At 34.6% G+C, this 18405-nt stretch overlaps 2 long non-coding RNA genes across 6 annotated transcripts; one reads left to right on the forward strand and one right to left on the reverse strand.

Annotated features, from left to right (window-relative positions):
- Positions 1–8038: 8038 nt before the first annotated feature.
- Positions 8039–17244, reverse strand: LOC112764151 (uncharacterized). 5 transcript variants are annotated; one of them, XR_011875300.1, is made up of 11 exons: positions 16946–17244; positions 16572–16772; positions 15960–16302; positions 15633–15832; positions 14937–15497; positions 14560–14838; positions 14387–14469; positions 14178–14244; positions 13694–13920; positions 8345–8452; positions 8039–8239 (listed from the first exon to the last, which is right to left on the reverse strand). It is a non-coding gene; the product is annotated as an uncharacterized lncRNA (long non-coding RNA). The 5 variants fall into 5 exon arrangements; XR_011875301.1 differs by having other exon boundaries at positions 14354–14469; XR_011875303.1 differs by having other exon boundaries at positions 16587–16772; positions 16946–17206.
- Positions 10042–13556, forward strand: LOC112764152 (uncharacterized). The gene is made up of 3 exons (XR_003183032.2): positions 10042–10227; positions 10327–10473; positions 13345–13556. It is a non-coding gene; the product is annotated as an uncharacterized lncRNA (long non-coding RNA).
- Positions 17245–18405: the final 1161 nt, after the last annotated feature.

The raw sequence follows: 18405 nt of genomic DNA on the forward strand, positions 1-18405 counted from the left end.
AGAAAAATGGTAGAAGAAGAAGAAAATTGAGGAGATGGAGTGAGAGAGTGTATTCGGCCAATGGGGGGAAGTAGTGTTTGTGATGTGTGATAATGGAGTAATGTTAAGGGGTTTATATAGGAATAGGGGAAGGGTAGGTTTCGGCCATTAGGGTTGGGTTTGGGAGGGAAAAGAATTTGAATTTTGGAGGTAGGTGGGGTTTATGGGGAAGAGTGGATGGAGGTGAGTGGTTAAGGGTATTTGGGGAAGAAGTATGGAGGTGATTGGTGAAGGGTATTTGGGGAAGAGTGTTATGAAAAGGTGTGAAGAGGAGAGAAGAAGAGGTGGGGTAGGTGGGGATCCTGTGGGATCCACAGATCCAGAGGGGTCAAGGATTTAGCATCCCTGCTCCATTTAGGTGTGCAAAACGCCCTTAGAATGCATGTCTGGCATTAAACGCCAGCTTGCTGCTTGTTTTTGGCATTTAACGCCAGCTTGTCTCCTATTCTTGGCGTTAAACGCCAATTCCATGCTCTGTTCTGGCGTTAAACGCCAGTCTGGTGCTTGTTTCTGGCATTTAACGCCAGTCTGGTGCCTGTTTCTGGCGTTAAACACCCAGAATGGTGCCAGATTGGGCGTTTAACACCCATTCTGCTACTCTTACTGGCGTTTAGTAAGCTCTTCCTCCAGGGTGAGCTATTTTTAATGCTATTTTTCATTCTCTTTTTTATTTTTCAATTGTTTTTGTGACTTCACATGATCATCAACCTAAAGAAAGCATAAAATAACAATGGAAAATAAATAGATATAATTAAATAACATTGGGTTGCCTCCCAATAAGTGCTTCTTTAATGCCAATAGCTTGACAGTGAGCTCTCATGGAGCCTCACAGATAATCAGACCAGGGTTGGGGCCTCTCAACACCAAACTTAGAGTTTGAATGTGGGGGTTTTGTTTGACTCTGTATTGAGAGAAGCTTTTCATGCTTCCTCTCCATGGTTACAGAAGGAGAACCTTGAGTCTTAAATACAAGGTAGTCCTCTTTCAACTGAAAGACCAACTCTCCTCTATCAACATCAATCACAGCTTTTGCTATGGCCAGGAAGGGTCTGCTAAAGATGATGGATTCATGCTCATCCTTCCCAGTGTCTAGGATTATGAAATCAGCAGGGATGTAAAGGCTTTCAACCTTCACTAGCACGTCCTCTACTAGTCCATAAGCCTGTTTTATGGATTTGTCTGCCATCTCTAGTGAGATTCTTGCAGCTTGTACCTCAAAGATTCCCAGTTTCTCCATTACAGAGAGGGGCATGAGGTTTATCCCTGACCCCAACATAGAGCCTTTTCAAAGGTCATGGTGCCTATGGTACAAGGTATGAAGAATTTTCTGGGATCCGGTTTCTTCTGAGGTAATGTCTGCCTCATTAATGCATTCAGTTTATTAGTGAACAAGGGGGTTCATCCTCCCAAGTCTCAGTACCAATTAACTTGGCATTCAGCTTCATGATTGCTCCTAGATATTTAGCAACTTGCTCTTCAGTGATGTCTTCATCCTCTTCAGAGAAAGAGTATTCATCAGAGCTCATGAATGGCAGAAGGAGGTTCAATAGAATCTCTAGGGTCTCTGTATGAGCCTCAGATTCTTTTGGTTCTTCAAAGGGGAACTCCTTTCTGTCGAAAGGACGTCCCATGAGGTCTTCCTCATTGGGATTCACGTCCTCCTCCTCTTTTGGGCATTCGGCCACACCAAGTAAGGTTATGGCCTTGCACTCTCTCTTGGGATTTTCTTCTGTATTGCTTGGGAGAGTACTGGGAGGAGTTTCAGTAATCTTCTTACTCAGCTGACCTACCTGTGCCTCTAAATTTCTAATGGAGAACCTTGTTTCATTCATGAAACTTAGTGTGGTCTTGGATAGATCAGAGACTATGGTTGCCAGGCCAGAATGGCTCTGTTCAAAATTCTCTGTCTGTTGCTGAGAAAATGATGGAAAAGGCTTGCTATTACTAAACCTATTTCTTCCACCATTATTATTGAAGCCTTGTTGAGGCTTCTGTTGGTCCTTCCATGAGAAATTTGGATGATTTCTCCATGAAGGATTATAGCTGTTTCCATAGGGTTCTCCCATGTAATTCACCTCTGCTATTGAAGGGTTCTCAAGATCATAAGCTTCTTCTTCAGAACATGCTTATTTATTACTATTGGATGCAGCTTGCAATCCATTCAGACTCTGAGAAATCATATTGACTTGCTGAGTCAATATTTTCTTCTGAGCCAATATGGCATTCAGAGTATCAATTTCAAGAACTCTCTTCTTTTGAGGCGTCCCATTGTTCACATGATTCCTCTCAGAGGTGTACATGAACTGGTTATTTGCAACCATTTCAATGAGTTCCTGAGCTTCTGCAGGGGTTTTCACATGAAGGGATCCTCCTGCAGAATGGTCCATTGATATTTTTGACAACTCAGACAGACCATCATAGAATATACTTATGATGCTCCATTCTGGAAGCATGTCAGTAGGACACCTTTTGATCAGTTGCTTATATCTTTCCCAAGCTTCATAGAGGGATTCTCCTTCCTTCTATCTCAAGGTTTGGATTTTCACTCTAAGCTTGCTCATCTTTTGAGGTGGAAAGAATTTGGCCAGGAAAGCACTGACCAGCTTATCCCAAGAGTTCAGGCTATCCTTAGGTTGTAAATCCAACCATGTTCTAGCTCTGTCTCTTACAGCAAAAGGGAAAAGCATAAGCCTGTAGACCTCGGGATCAACTCCATTGGTCGTGACAGTGTCACAGATTTGCAAGAATTCAGCTAAAAACTGATGAGGATCTTCCATTGGAAGTCCATGAAACTTGCAATTCTGTTGCATTAGAGAAACTAATTGAGGCTTAAGCTCAAAGTTGTTTGCTCCAATTACAGGAAGTGAGATGCTTCTTCCATAGAAGTTAGAAGAGGGTGCAATAAAGTCACCAAGCATCTTCCTTGCATCTCCACCATTGTTATTAGGTTCGGCCATGTCTCCTTCTTTTTCGAAAATTTTTGTCAGGTCCTCTCCAGAGAGTTGTGCTTTAGCTTCCCTTAGCTTCCTATTCAGAGTCCTTTCAGGTTCAGGATCAGCTTCAACAAGAATGTTCTTACCTTTGTTCCTGCTCATATGAAAAAGAAGAGAACAGAAAAAAAAATATGGAATCCTCTATGTCACAGTATAGAGATTTCTTATGTGAGTATAAGAAGAGAAGAATAGAAGGAGGAGAAGAGAAAAACTCAAACACAGAGAAGAAGATGGAGTTCGAATTATGAGTAGAAGAGAAATGTTAGTAGATAAATAAATAAATAGAAGGAGATGAGAGAGGGGGGAGAAAATTCGAATTTAATTTAAACTAAAAGGAAAAATATTTTTGTTTTTATTTTAAAATTTAGTTAGAATTCGAAAATTAAAAAGAAAAATGAAATTAAAATTAAAATTTGAAACAATTAGTTAATTAAAAAGAATTTTGAAAAAGTGGATAGGAGTTCTTGAAAATTAGAGAGAGAAAATCAGTTAGGTGATTTTGAAAAAGATATGATTGAAATAGAAAACTTTTAAAAATAAACCAAAAATTAAAGTAGTTAATTGAAAAAGATTTGAAAATCAAATTTGAAAGGGTGAGAAGTTAGAAAAGATTTTGAAATTGATTTTGAAAAAGATATGATTGAAATTGAAAAAGATATGATTGAAAATCATTTTGAAAATGATTTGAATTTAAAATTAAAAAAGATTTGATTTTGAAAATTGAAATTGATTACTTGACTAACAAGATACTAAAAGATATGATTCTAAAATTTAAAGATTGAACCTTTCTTAATAGGCAAGTAACAAACTCAAAAAAAAATTTTGAATCAATCACATTAATTGTTAGTAAAGATTTTGAAAAATAAGGAATAAAATAAGAAAAAGATTTTTGAAAATCAATTTGAATTTTCGAAAATATGAAAGAAAAATGAAAAAATTTTGAAAATATAGGATTTTTAAATTGAAAATTTGACTTGACTCATAAGAAACAACTAAATTTTAAAAAATTTTGAAAAAGTCAACTCAAATTTTCGAAAATTTATGAGAGAATAAGGGAAAGATATTTTTTTTATTTTTGAATTTTTAATGAGAGAGAAAAACACAAAAAAGACACAAGATATAAAAATTATGAATCAAAACAAGAAAAATATGCAAGAACACTTTGAATGTCAAGATGAACACCAAGAACACTTTGAATGTCAAGATGAACATCAAGAACATGTTTTTGAAAATTTTTAAGAAAAGAAAAACATGCAAGACACCAAACTTAAAAATTTTTAATGTTGAGACACTAACAAATTGAAAATGCATATGAGAAACAAGAAAAGATGCACAACAAGAAAATGCAAAGATCAAAACAAAGAAGATCATCAAGAACAACTTGAAGATCATGAAGAACATATGATGAATTTTTGAGAATTAAAAAGAAAAATTACAAATATGCAATGGACACCAAACTTAAAACTTGACACTAGACTCAAACAAGAAACACAAAATATTTTTGGTTTTTATGATTTTGTAAATTTTTTTGGTATTTTTCGAAAATTATTTTGAAAAATAAAAATAAGGATTTCAAAATTCTTAATGAGAATTCCAGGATTCATGCAATGTTAGTCTAAAACTCCGGTCCAGAAATTAGACATGGCTTACTAGCCAGCCAAGCTTTCAGTGAAAGCTCCGGTCCAAAACACTAGACATGGCCAATGGCCAGCCAAACTTCAGCAGAACATTACATACAACAGCTAAATTGCTGAGAAAGATAAAGAAGCTCTTCTCAGGATAGTTGAAACCTCGGTCCAAAAGATTAGACATGGCTTAACAGCCAGCCAGGATTCAACATATCTCATGAAACTCTAGAATTCATTCTTAAAAATTTTGAAGAACATAGAATAATTAAATTTTTTTTTTTTGAAAATTTTTTGAAAATAAGAATAATAAAAACAAAAAGCTTAAAATTAAAATAAAATTACCTAATCTGAGCAACAAGATGAACCGTCAGTTGTCCAAACTCGAACAATCCCCGGCAACGGCGCCAAAAACTTGGTGCACGAAATCGTGACTGTTCATTCCTTGGTAACGGCGCCAAAAACTTAATACGCACGTTCATAATCTTAGTTCTTTTTCACAACTTCGCACAACTAACCAGCAAGTGCACTGGGTCATCCAAGTAATAAACCTTACGTGAGTAAGGGTCGATCCCACGGAGATTGTCGGCTTGAAGCAAGCTATGGTCATCTTGCAAATCTCAGTCAGGCAGATTCAAATGGTTATGGGATTTAAGATAATTAAAATATAAATAAAATAGGATAGAGATACTTATGCAATTCATTGGTGAGAGTTTCAGATAAGCATATGGAGATGCTTTTGTTCCTTCTGAACCTCTGCTTTCCTATTGCTTTCATCCAATCACTCATACTCCTTTCCATGGCAAGCTGTATGTTGGACATCACCATTGTCAATGGCTACATCCCGTCCTCTCAGTGAATATGGTCCAAATGCGCTGTCACCGCATGGCTAATCATTTTTCGGTTCTCGATCATGTTGGAATAGGATCCAGTGATCCTTTTGCATCTGTCACTACGCCCAACACTCGCGAGTTTGAAGCTCGTCACAGTAATTCCATCCCAGATCCTACTCGGAATACCACAGACAAGGTTTAGACTTTTCGGATCTCAAGAATGCTGCCAATTGATTCTAGCTTATACCACGAAGACTCTGATCTCATGGAATGGAAGGCTCTGTTGTCAGGAAAGGCAACCATGCGTCGTGGACCAGGAATCTAAGAGATACACACTCTAGCTTGTTTTCATGTAGAACAGAAGTGGTTGTCAATCATGCGTTCATAAGTGAGATTGGTGATGAGTGTCACATAATCATCACATTCATCATGTTCTTGTGTGCGAATGAATATCTTAGAATAAGAATAAGCATGAATTGAATAGAAGAACAATAGTACTTTGCATTAATACTCGAGGAACAGCAGAGCTCCACACCTTAATCTATGGTGTGTAGAAACACCACCGTTGAAAATACATAAGAACAAGGTCTAGGCATGGCCGAATGGCCAGCCTCCCCAAATGGCATATGAATTCGAAAATAGGGAAAAAGACCCCTAGTACAATAGTAAAAAGTTCTATTTATACTAAACTAGTTACTAGGGTTACAGAATTAAGTAAATGATGCAGAAATCCACTTCCGGACCCACTTGATGTGTGCTTGGACTGAGCATTGAAGCTTTCACGTGTAGAGGTCTTCGTTGGAGTTAAACGCCAGTTTGTAACTTGTTTCTGGCGTTTGACTCTGCTTTGCAACTTGTTTCTGGTGTTTAACGCCAGAATAAGGTAGAAAGCTGGCGTTAAACGCCAGTTTGCGTCATCAAAACTTGGGCAAAGTATGAACTATTATATATTGCTGGAAAGCCCTGGATGTCTACTTTCCAACGCAATTGAGAGCGCCCCAATTGAGGTTCTGTAGCTCCATAAAATTCACTTTGAGTGCAGGGATGTCAGAATCCAACAGCATCTGCAGACTGCAGTCCTTCTTCAGCCTCTGAATCAGATTTTTACTCAAGTCCCTCAATTTCATCCAGAAATTACCTGAAATCACAGAAAAATACACAAACTCATAGTAAAGTCCAGAAATGTGATTTTTATTTAAAAACTAATAAAAATATAATAAAAACTAACTAAAACATACTAAAAACATACTAAAAACAATGCCAAAAAGCATATAAATTATCCGCTCATCAGTGGTCAAACGAGATCTACATGTAAATGGTCTCTCTGTAGACATGACACATGACAGAGCACAATGGCGTCGTTTGATTCATGTAGCCGACCCACTTAGTGGGATAAGGCTTTGTTGTTGTTGTATTTCTCTTTAATGCAATTTATGTTTTCATGTTCGTTTTATTGTTCATTTGATTTGTTGTTGTTTAATTCCTTGCAATTGAGTAGTGTAGATTTACTTTCCTTGCAATTGAGTAGTGTAGATTTACTTTCCTTGCAATTTTATTATGCTTTCTTTTTATGCCTTCCAAGTGTTTGATGAAATGCTTGGTTGGATTTTAGAATAGAATTTTATGCTCTTGGCTTGGGAAGGTAACTTAGGAACTCTTGAGTTACTAATGTCCAAGTGATTGACGATTGGGAGCCATTAACACTAGATCTCACTAATTGATTTAATGTAGAACTAGGACTTATGGACTTGGATTGACATAGCTCATTTAACTTTCCTTTATTAGTTAGGGGATGACTTAATGGGGTTGATCCTTGCCAATTCTCATGTTGTGGTTAGTGATTAGGATAGAGATCCTTGACCACCAAACCTTGCCAAGACCTTGTTAGTTGTTAGTTTATTTTCTTTGCCATTTACATTTTATGTCTCTTATCTCAAAAACCCTAAAATATCTCATAACCAATAACAAGACACTTTATTGCAATTCCTAGGTAGAACGACCCGAGGTTCAATACTTCGGTTTATAAATTTAGGGGTTTGTTACCACTAAAAAAAATTTACTTTTAGCGGCCATTTATTTTGCTTTTAGCGGCAATAAAAATAGCCGCTAATACATTTACCAGCAATTAGACATCAGCCGTCTTATGCTTTGCCACTAAAAGGTTTTAGCGGTAATTATAACATTTACCGATAAAGACCTTTTTAATGGCCACAAAAAGTATATACCTATTAACAGCCATTTTTTTGACAATTTATATGGCCACAAAAAATAATCCTAAAATTACAATGTTATTCATTTTTAGCAGCTATTACTATTGCCGCCAAAACCCATTTTACCGGCAATTTATATGGCCACTAAAAATAATTTTAAAATTGTAATGTTATTTACTTTTAATTGCCATTACTATTGCCACTAAATCTTAAGACATTTTTTAGTTATATTATACTCATTTTCTTAGAAGCAATAAACTACTTTTTTTTTCTAAAATCTCAATTATTTATGCTAACAATTATTATTATTATGTATAATATAAATATACTAAAATTAATTACAACAAAATGATATATTTCATTAAATTCAAAATAGTAATACACAAATTTTTCTTAAAAAATAATAAATTATGTTACAAATCTAAACAACAAAAAATGCCTATATAAGTATTTAAATGAGTTAAAGACATCAACTAATTTTCGTTGACGAAACTTGTCCTCTTTTGCACAAACTTTCTTATGCAACCAATCCGGATGAGCTACATGAGAAACAGGATTTGTAATCTGTAAGTATTAAACTCCTAAAAAAATACGAAAAATACAAAAATCAATTACTTCAATATGCCAAAAGAAAAATTTAAAACCTTTTGCATGGCCGCGGAAATTCTGATCATCAATCTTGACTTAATAAGAAGGAAAAGGTGTCATATGTCACTTCAGTCTTCTTTAAATCCTCATTATTCTATTCTCCACTTTCATTTACAAAAATAAAATAAAAAATTATTAAATTAAATTAAATTAAAATCTAAAAGATTTATCTAATTTATATCTTAAAAATACATGATAAAATTATTATTGATAAAATATTTATTAAGTCCTAACTTTCATGAAACATAACATAAAACTAGAAAGACTTAAAACCAAATAGAAATAGAAATCAATTACCTACTTGATGATGAGGTTGCAATTGCAAGTAATAGTGTAACAACCTTAGTTTTTGAAAATCAAATAAAATAGTTATTTGTGATTTATTTTATTTGTTGATAATTTTATTTTAAGAAAATTATTTTACTAAAGGTAATTAAATAGAGTTTCATGATAATTAGATTTTAAATTAATTAGAATTTTTATATAATCTTTATTAGATATTTGGTATAATTGAAATTATAATTTTGATAATTGAAAAATAAGAAGATTTGTATAATTTAATTTAAATAAATTCTATTTTGAATGAATTATGTTATTAATTTGAACTCTTAGGAATTAATTTACTAGAAATTATTAGATTAATTTTTATAAATACTTTATGTTTAAGCTAGTTAATATTTATGCACAATTTTTATCATAATTAGTTATTTTATAAATTGAAATTAAAGTTTCGGTGATAGAAAAATAATAGAAAATTATATCATTCAATTTGAATAATTAATATTGAGTTTCAACTATATTTTATAAAAATGTGATTAATATGTTCATTTTATATTTTAAATTAGAAAGAATTGATTGAACTTAGCAATATGATGATAAATAATGTTCCTAAATATTTTTAATAGAGTACATTTGATTTTAAAATTATTCTACCCTCCAATTTTATCAAAATATCTATTCATATCTATCTATATTCTTTTATAAAATCCCTAATTTCTAACCCTAATTCCCAAATTGAATCATAAACCCTAATTCCTAAATCCTAGAAACCCTAACCCTAATGTTTCCCTTTCCTCAGCTTTTGAACGCAGCCTCCACCCCCCTTTCTTCCTAAACACCACACACACACAAAAGAAGAAAGAAACGCAGAGAGAAAGATCACGAAGAGCATAGGAAAGAGAGAAGGAAGAGCTGCTGCCCCGCCGCTGCCGTGACCGTCGCATTGCCACCGTCCAGCTCCGCCCGCGCTGTCGCGCCTCCCGTCACGATCGGATTCGTCGTTGCCGTTTGTGGAACCGCGAGGAGCATCACCGTCGAAGCCACGCCGATCGTCGCTGCACAGAAGTCGTTCTGCCTCCCACCAAGCCCGTCCCGCCACTGACGTCACCGAATAGAGGAGGGCGACCACCACGAGGAGCCACCGCCGTCCTTGCTCGTCATCTCCCTTGGAGCCGTCGCCGTCAAGGACCAGCGGAGAGAGAGAACGCACGACGTTCAGGAAGGAGGACGCGAATCAGTGATGCAAGGAGGAGTGCGACCCAGTGGCATGAAGTTGTACCGTCGGGCCTTCCGTCGCCGTCGTGCCTTGGTGCCGTCGAAGGAGCCGCCGCTGGAGGAGGGTTTGCTGGATGCTACTATAACCAACATCGCGGAATACACGCAGAGTAGAGGAAGAAAGGATCTTCACCGCGCCAGGTTGTTGTGCTGTGATCAGAAGCCGTTGCTGTTAGAAAGCCCATCTGCGGTGGGAGAGAGTTCACGAAGGTTGGAACCATTGTCCTTTGCTCAGCCCCTGTTTCTGCTACTGTTTATGTTGGCTCAGCCATTACCGTCACTGGAGCTGCCCTGAATCCTGTTGTTGCTGCTCCGTTATTTTATTGTAAGCTATTTGTAGTTCCAATTCTATTTAACTCATTTCCATTTCCAACTCCATTGAATTTGAACTCTATTTTGTTGCCACCGTGGTTACTACTGCAAGAGTGAAGAATGATCAGAAATAATGCTGCTGCCGTTGATCGGAGATGCCAAACTATTGCTGCTACTACTTTGAGATGATATGGCTGCTATTAAGGTTGTTGTTCATGAGTGCAGCATTCCCAATTTCTATGGATTTCGATACTTTGAGGTAGGGGATTTAACGTTTTTAATTTAGAATGCCTACAAAGTTATTGGATAAGTGCAAATGGTTAATAATAGTTAAGAATTTCTTAATTGACAAGAATGACTTGAAATGTGTTTGAGAATGGTTAGCTATTGCGATGATTCGAATTAAATGTGGTTGTGAACGGTGATTAAACTGGTAATATTGATTTTGATTTGAGGCTGTAACTATTACCGATTTTCTAATTGTTTGGAATTCTTGAGAATCCTGTTATTTGATTATGTTGAGCTGGTTGCCATAAGCTGGTTTGCTTGATGGTTGGAAACTGACTGAAATTATGATCTTTGACGGATTTATATTGAATTGAATGATGTGCTGGTTATTTGATATAGTGTAACGGTAGTGGATTTGTTGGAAATTCTGATCTTATGTGATATTGCTGAATTGGTTGAAATCTGGTTGTGAATTGTATTTTGAATTACTGATTTTCTTGTGATGAGTTGGCTGAGATTTTGATCTTGAATGAATTACTTTGATATTGAATTAGAAATTTAATATATTGGGATGGCTGTAAAATGGATTTGTGACAGGTTGGAATTGGTTGAACTGTGGCTGCGATTAGTGATTTATTTAAGTTTACTTATTAAATTAAGATATGAAGAGTTAATCATTGAATGAAATGTATTTGAGAAGAGTTAGTTGTGGTGATTATTCTGAGTTATGATTGAAGTTGGATGCGAATGTGAATTGAGTTTGGGTTATGGCTGTGATATTGACTGGTTTCGTTGTCGTGAGTAATTAATTGATGAGATTTGCTTTAGTTTGAAGCTGTAATTGATATTGGTGTTTTTTTTTTATTTTGATGGGATTGTTGAAAAGTTCTGATTCTATGTGATTATACTGAATTAGTTGAGTTATGTGGCTGTATTCTGGTTATGGAGAGTAAGTGCTTGTTGTTGTTTTTAGTTATTTGATGTATCGGAATGGCTATGAAATTGACTTGTGACTGGTTGGAACTGGTTTTGGTAGTTGTTAATGTTGGTTCATGATTAATTAGAATTAAGTTTGAGAACTGTTAACAGATTGAAGCTTGATTATTAAATTTATCTTATGAAATCTAAATTTAAAGATAAGAACAGTAACTCTAAAAGTATAAGGATAACTTGTGATAATTGGGAATTATATGGAGCAGAATTTTTGGGTGAACATATTATAAGAGAACTGGAATTATGTAAATAATACATACTATGTGTTTTGGTATCAATATTGCTAAGATTCTGCTTAAGTTAGGTGATAATGTGTTTTGGGTGTTTGGAAAGTGCAAAATTATTAATCCTTTGGTTAAAATAATTTATGAATTGATCAAATTGAAGTTGGGTAGATGGAGTATATGGAAGTTGCGGATTATGGCTGAATTATTAACTATTGCGGATTGTTAAATTTCTGATTGATTTATTGTGATAATTGTTGAGAAAGGTTCGATGAGATGTTGAGAAAGAGGGAACCCGTAAGGGTGGCTAAGTCCGAGTTTTAGGGGAGGTGCTGCCGAAATTTTATGAAAATCTGAGGTTTCATTTAAAAAGTTATTTTAGAAGCTTTGAATTTGGAAAATTATATTACTTGAGTTTTATTTAGTTAAGAAAGGAATTATAATATTTTGAGTTCGATTTACCAAAGAAAAGTCTGTAAAATTTTAATGACAGAAAAATAGACAGAGATTAGTGAATGAACTAGGGCAACATAGTTAGTTCTTGAGTTGCGACTAGGGTTAGGTATAATATAAAAAGATAAACTGTTTCAGTATAGACTTAATGAACCTATACTTGGGACAGGCTAACTATTCATACCAAAATTTACATAAGCCTTAAATATATACGTTAAGCAGAGAAATCAGAGCAGAATAGAGAAATACAAAGAACAGAGTAATCAGAGTAGAGTAAAGAGATAAAGAGAAGAAGAGTAACATAGATATAAAGGAAAGAGATAAAGAGAAAAGTAAAGAGATACAGAGAAAAGAGAAACCAGAACAGAGTAAAGAGATATAAAGAGAAGAGTAATATAATAAAGAGATATTTATATATATATATTAGTTGCTTGATGCAACCCAGAGCTATATTTATATATATATATATATTAGTTGCTTGATGCAACCTAGAGTTATATTTAATATATATTAGTTGCTTCATGCAACCCAGAGCTTCTGTAGAGAAACTAAGTTACCTACAGCTATTTTCCGCTTCCCCAAAGCAGAGCAGAGTATATATATATTTTCCTACAGTAAGCAGAGGCTGTCTCAGATGAGCAGCTATTATTATATGCGCATTTATTTAGGAACGGAAAATCGTATCCGGAAAATCGGGATTACTCGTGACTGGGTAAATGTCGGGATTGCGGGCAGCCAACCGACACGTGAGCTCATGGCCTGCTTAGGACAGACATGCATCATATTGTTTGTGCATATGCATTTGATCGTGTTGCTATTCTTGTTTCTTTGTGATTGTGCTGCTTGTCTTAGTGACTTGTTTGTGTGTTTGATTAGATATTTTGTTGATGCTTTGAACTTAGTGAAGTATTGAGGAATGGTATTTGTGAAGTGAGGTTTGGGTATATTATTTATGTTACTGATGTACTTAGTTATTGTGATGGTTGAGGAATGCTATTTGTAGCTGAAGAATTGCTAATGCGGTTGAGACTTTATTTAAGTAATATGATTTAAAGAAAGGGATTTAAACGGTTTCAAGTAAGTCTTAAGAAATTTTGAAAAGGTTTGATAAAGAAAACTACATTGGAAACTAGAGTTAATTATTTGCATATTAATCATTACTTTTACGACATTCTCATTCCCTACTGAGAACGTGTGGTTTGTTCTCACCCCAAAATTTTCCACCCTTTCAGTGACACAGGTTCAAAGACACAGTGTGAAGCTGGGGCGATTATAGAATTTGTTTATGAGTTAAGTGTGAGTTAATTTGCTTTCATAGAGTTCCCTCGCCCCTATTGCTTAAGATTTTTATTTTGTACTGAGGGATAGGATTTGTATCTAAGTTTTATTTTTGAAATCTTTTGTATGACAGATATTATTATTAATAATTTTGTGATTATTATCATCTGGTGATCTTGATATATGTTTTTAAAAAACAAAAACAAAATTTTCTGGAATTTTCTATAAAACTAAATCGCGATATCGAACTAAAGGCTCAATAGAAAATAGTTAATAAAGGAAAGTAGGTTGGTAACGCCTTACTTTCAGTACGATCATGACGTTCTGGAGGTTGGGTCGTTACAAGTAGCAGCCTTAATCCTTGGAGATATTGAGGAACCAGAAACCATCTTCTTGTTCTTGTTCTTGATGAAATCAAGATTGAGATTGAGGGGGTTGTATGCTCATATAATACAATTTTGATTTGGACAGTCCTAATTTCCACTTTCTTCTAATGTTAAATTATTCCTTTCCATCAAGAATTTCAAGATCTATGTGTCAAATAAGAAATAAAAGTGTTAAGTAGCAGTACTTTAATGCAGAAATAAAATATCTGAAGAGAAGTCTTGGTGTTACTTCAGGGAGAATAATACCATAAAAATTAAAGTGATAAATAAAGCTTAAATTCTTCAAAATTTATTAAATAAGTAACTTCATTATACTACACTAGTCCAATCACCAGGTCATACCACATAAATTTCTCCTTGACAATTTAACACAAGTAGAAATAATGTGTTCAAGAAATTACCATTGCTGTCGAAGACAGAAAGAAATGCACCAACAAATATTCCTTCAGATGATTTACCACCACATAGCTGCAAGAAAGATTTAAGTGAATTCATTTACAAAACAATTTCAACTATATATTAGCAAATGGACCCAAATCCAAAATTTAGTTTGTGTATTTAATTAGAATCAAATCACCTTTGAATAGTATTGTGAAAATATCAAACATACCGTAGCTGTTATTCACACAAGCACATAAATAAGAAAATTTGAAGTAGACTGCCAAGAATTGCGACCGCTTGAACAACTCGAAGCTATAAACATAAATAGACAGGTTCATAAAAAATATGGTGAGCTAAAATTATGAGTATAAACTAACTGAATATATAAGTATACAAGTCAACCTTTGTTGTTGAAAATTCTAATCCCAATGCAAAAAGCAAAAAGATAACACCAAATTGAGCAACAGGCTCATGTGTAAGAATCTCCAAATATTGCCTCATCATATTTATTATTATGATCCTTTTCCTCAACAATAAGGTTCTTATTATTAGTACTGTCCAATTGTGTAATAGTATGACCAGCATGCACATAGAAAAATCTCTCATCATCATCCCTTGTGATCTTGTTTGAATCTTGCACCTTCTTATTCTTCACAAGTCCAACACCAACCTCATCATCTTCTGCATAAAGTAGAATCAAGAACTATGTTGTGCATGTGAATAATAATGATGTAACAAATTAAACTATATAGTCTTATAGCTATGACGTGAGATGTTACCATCAGAGTTTTTGTCTCTATCTAATATGTCACTTTTTGTCACTATCTCAATTGGGACAGAATCTGGAACAGAATCAGCATCTCTTCCTGGAAACAATTCTTCTTCTTCTTCTTCTACTTCTACTACTACTACTTCTGATTCCTCACTTCCAAAATCTGAAACCACTAGTGACTTGTGAACTGAAAAGGTTTCTTATGAATCATCTTCAATGAAGCTGTCTTGGGGGTGATAAATTCTTCATGAGAGATATTCTAATTATGTTTAAGCTGGTGTTAGTGTTGGTATTATAGTAAATGTTGTCTAAGCTTAGAGCCATTGCTTATAACCATAATTGCTTCTCTTTGACTGAACTTAATTAGTGACATTCCCAAGATATTAATTATGGCAAGCGCTATCAGCTTCATTCCTTTCAGACTTTTGAGTTTTCAATGTTCAAAGCACATGCTTAATTAATACACCCAAGCCCAACTGATGCACCTCCTTAACCGTGCCAATTTAAGTGACGATGTTCTTCAAACATTTTAGCACATATTTTTCCCCGGTCAGTTACGTCACTAAACCTACCAAAATATTATATACTTCATGGTCAAATTAATTATTCAACTCTACATAAAATCAATTCAACAAATATTTTCTTATACGTTCTTTCACCTTAATAGAAAAAAATAAGACAAGATTAAATAATGATGTTTAACTTATCTAAATGAACTACTTCTGGAAAGATATGTAGTGTTAGCGTTGGTATAGTGATGGCAATCATTAACACCAACTCTCAAACTTGTTTCCCATGTTTTGTTGAATTCAGTTGCTACTTTTTCAGCATCTTCTTTTGAATATCCAACTAGCCGACATTTGCTTCTTGGCAATTTTTTCAGCTTCCTCACCAGGACAGCTCCTAAGAGTATGGATAAGACTCTTTATATTGTGATAGTTTATGTTCAACACTGATCACAATCTTGTATGATAACATTAACATGTGATGAAATAAAGAACAATCAAATATAAAGTTGTAAAAATCTGACCTGACACTGATCTACCAGATAGAACTGCTAGTGCATCATATGGATCTTCAGGGTCTTTTGGTTGAAAATCATAAACCAAAGGCTGAAAAGAGCAGGGGTCTGTTATTTTTGATGTTCGATCTACCAGAACCAGAATTATCCTTTGAATACAATTTGCTGGGAAAGTTTGCGGTCAAACAATAATAATTGCAGGTGTGGGTGTCAAAGGTTGAAGGCTTGTGGTGGAAAATTGTAGCGAAGAACCAGGTGGAGTTGCCTCCTATTCATTGTGAAGATCATTAATCCGCTGCAGTAACTCCCTCAAGTAGTCGATTGCATCCTCAAGTATCGAAGCCCTATCCATCTATAAACAATGAAATACATTAGAATGTAATCCCTAAATCCTTAACACATCAAAAGAATGCATTAACTAATTAACAGCATAATCTGAGCTAGAACTTGTCATGAGCATCTATGTCACCAGTAATTTAACAAGACACCAAGGCATTGACATCAGCTAATTGATATAACACTTCAACAAATCAACAATTATAACTATTGTTCTCACTCAATAGTCCAAATATCAAAAGGCTTCACAAATCACAAATCATGCTAATCTTTGGCACAACAGACCTAGGCATGTACAACCTATCATTAAGCTTCTTCCTACACCGACTCTCGGCCATGAGATTCTTCACCGGCATCTCTTTCTTCTTTCCTTTCTGATATCCACCATTGACACCGCCACTCAAGCTCAAATTCTTATTCCCTCTACCGCCATGATTCCCATTCTCCTCCACCACCGCTGCTATTTTTCTAAATGACGAGTTCAACCTGCAATAAGTGCATGTGATAGGGATCAAAACTAAGAATAGTAGAATCCAATGTGGGAGAAAAGTTAACTCACATAAACCAAAAAATTGATAAGAGATACGGGAAAAGGATGCAGTAGAACACGAATTGGGAGCACAATAATCAGAATTGAGAGAGAATTAAGGAACTTATACCTAATTACTAGAGCGCGATTGAGATTTCAATCGAAATCAACACAGGCTTGTCTGAGAAAAGGAATCAGAGGACGATTAAGATTGAGATGAATACTAGAAAGAGATTTGATGGATGAAGAACATGAAATGATGCAGATGTGAGAGCGAGAGCAAGAGCGAGAAGAAGAAGATTGGTGTATGGTTATCATTTCTCAGAGAGAATAAGGCACTAAGAGAGTTGTTTGTGTGAGAAAGAGTGGCGAGGCACGGAGAGTTGATTTTGCATTTTACGATTTAGGTTATTTTATTTTTAAAATTTTAGCTTTTTTTTTAGTGGCAATAGTTGAAATAGCCATTATAATCTGTAGTTTTAATGGCAAATATATAATTGCCACTAAAAATTGGTTTTGAGAAGAGAATTTACGGCAATAATATTATTGCCGCTAAAAATTTGTCGGTAAAAATCTTTTTTCTTGTAGTGTACTTGTGACAAACAATCTTTTATATGAAAGGATTATTTGTTGGTTTAGAAACTATACTTACAACGAGATTTCATTAGTGAAATTCTAAACCGTCAAGAGTCCGTTCATCAAGCAGTACAAAATACTTGAGCAAATTGAAAAAGGTGCTTTTGGTTCTGCACTTCTTGTCAAGGATCAGCATGAGAAGAAAAAGTGAGATGCAATTATTTCATTTCACTTCATTTCATCTTAGATAATTTTTTTAAACATTATTTCAAGACATGTAATTGTTTTGTGTTAATAGCTTAGCTGGATTTGTTGTAGCGTCCCGCATCAATTTCAAGAAACCGTTGTGACATAATCTGGTATGAAGCAATCCCAACTCTAACAAGTAATAGGAATAGAGAGAACTTTATTTTCTGGCTGCACAATGTTATCATAAGGTTTTGCAGTAAGTAAATTAAGCATTAATTGCCCTTTAATTTCCAAATTCAATTATTTTTTACTATCAGTTTTTAATACCTGAATTGTTTCTTTAGGAAAACAGTTTCTAGTAGCACTGTGAATGGTATTATTGTCAGTGTTGTCATCTGCAACACATTATCATATTTTAGTGTTTATGACTTTTAACTTAATATTATTATTGACTTATGGTATTAATTAATATATTGAAATAATTAAATTAATTAACCTGGTAGAATCCAATGGAATTGAAGCCAAGGCTCAAATTGAGAAATCCAATGGAGATGCCATTTAGAATGCCAAAGAGCATGACCGTCTTCATGTCAATGGATTTGCTCACAAATAGATTCAAGCGTTGAGCCACATCAAGGGTGCAAAATGTCACCATCAAATGCCAGGTAGTAAGTGTTGTGGCTTTTTTTATACTGAATTGCTGATTATTTAGCTAATTAACTCAATTCATGCTTGCATTCATTGTTGTTGCACTATGATTGAGGGAACATTTTGAATGCACTAACTAGTCCATAGATTCCTTTTCTGTAAATAAAAGATATACTT

Source organism: Arachis hypogaea, chromosome 17 (assembly GCF_003086295.3).
Source record: "Arachis hypogaea cultivar Tifrunner chromosome 17, arahy.Tifrunner.gnm2.J5K5, whole genome shotgun sequence".
Taxonomy (NCBI): domain Eukaryota; kingdom Viridiplantae; phylum Streptophyta; class Magnoliopsida; order Fabales; family Fabaceae; genus Arachis; species Arachis hypogaea.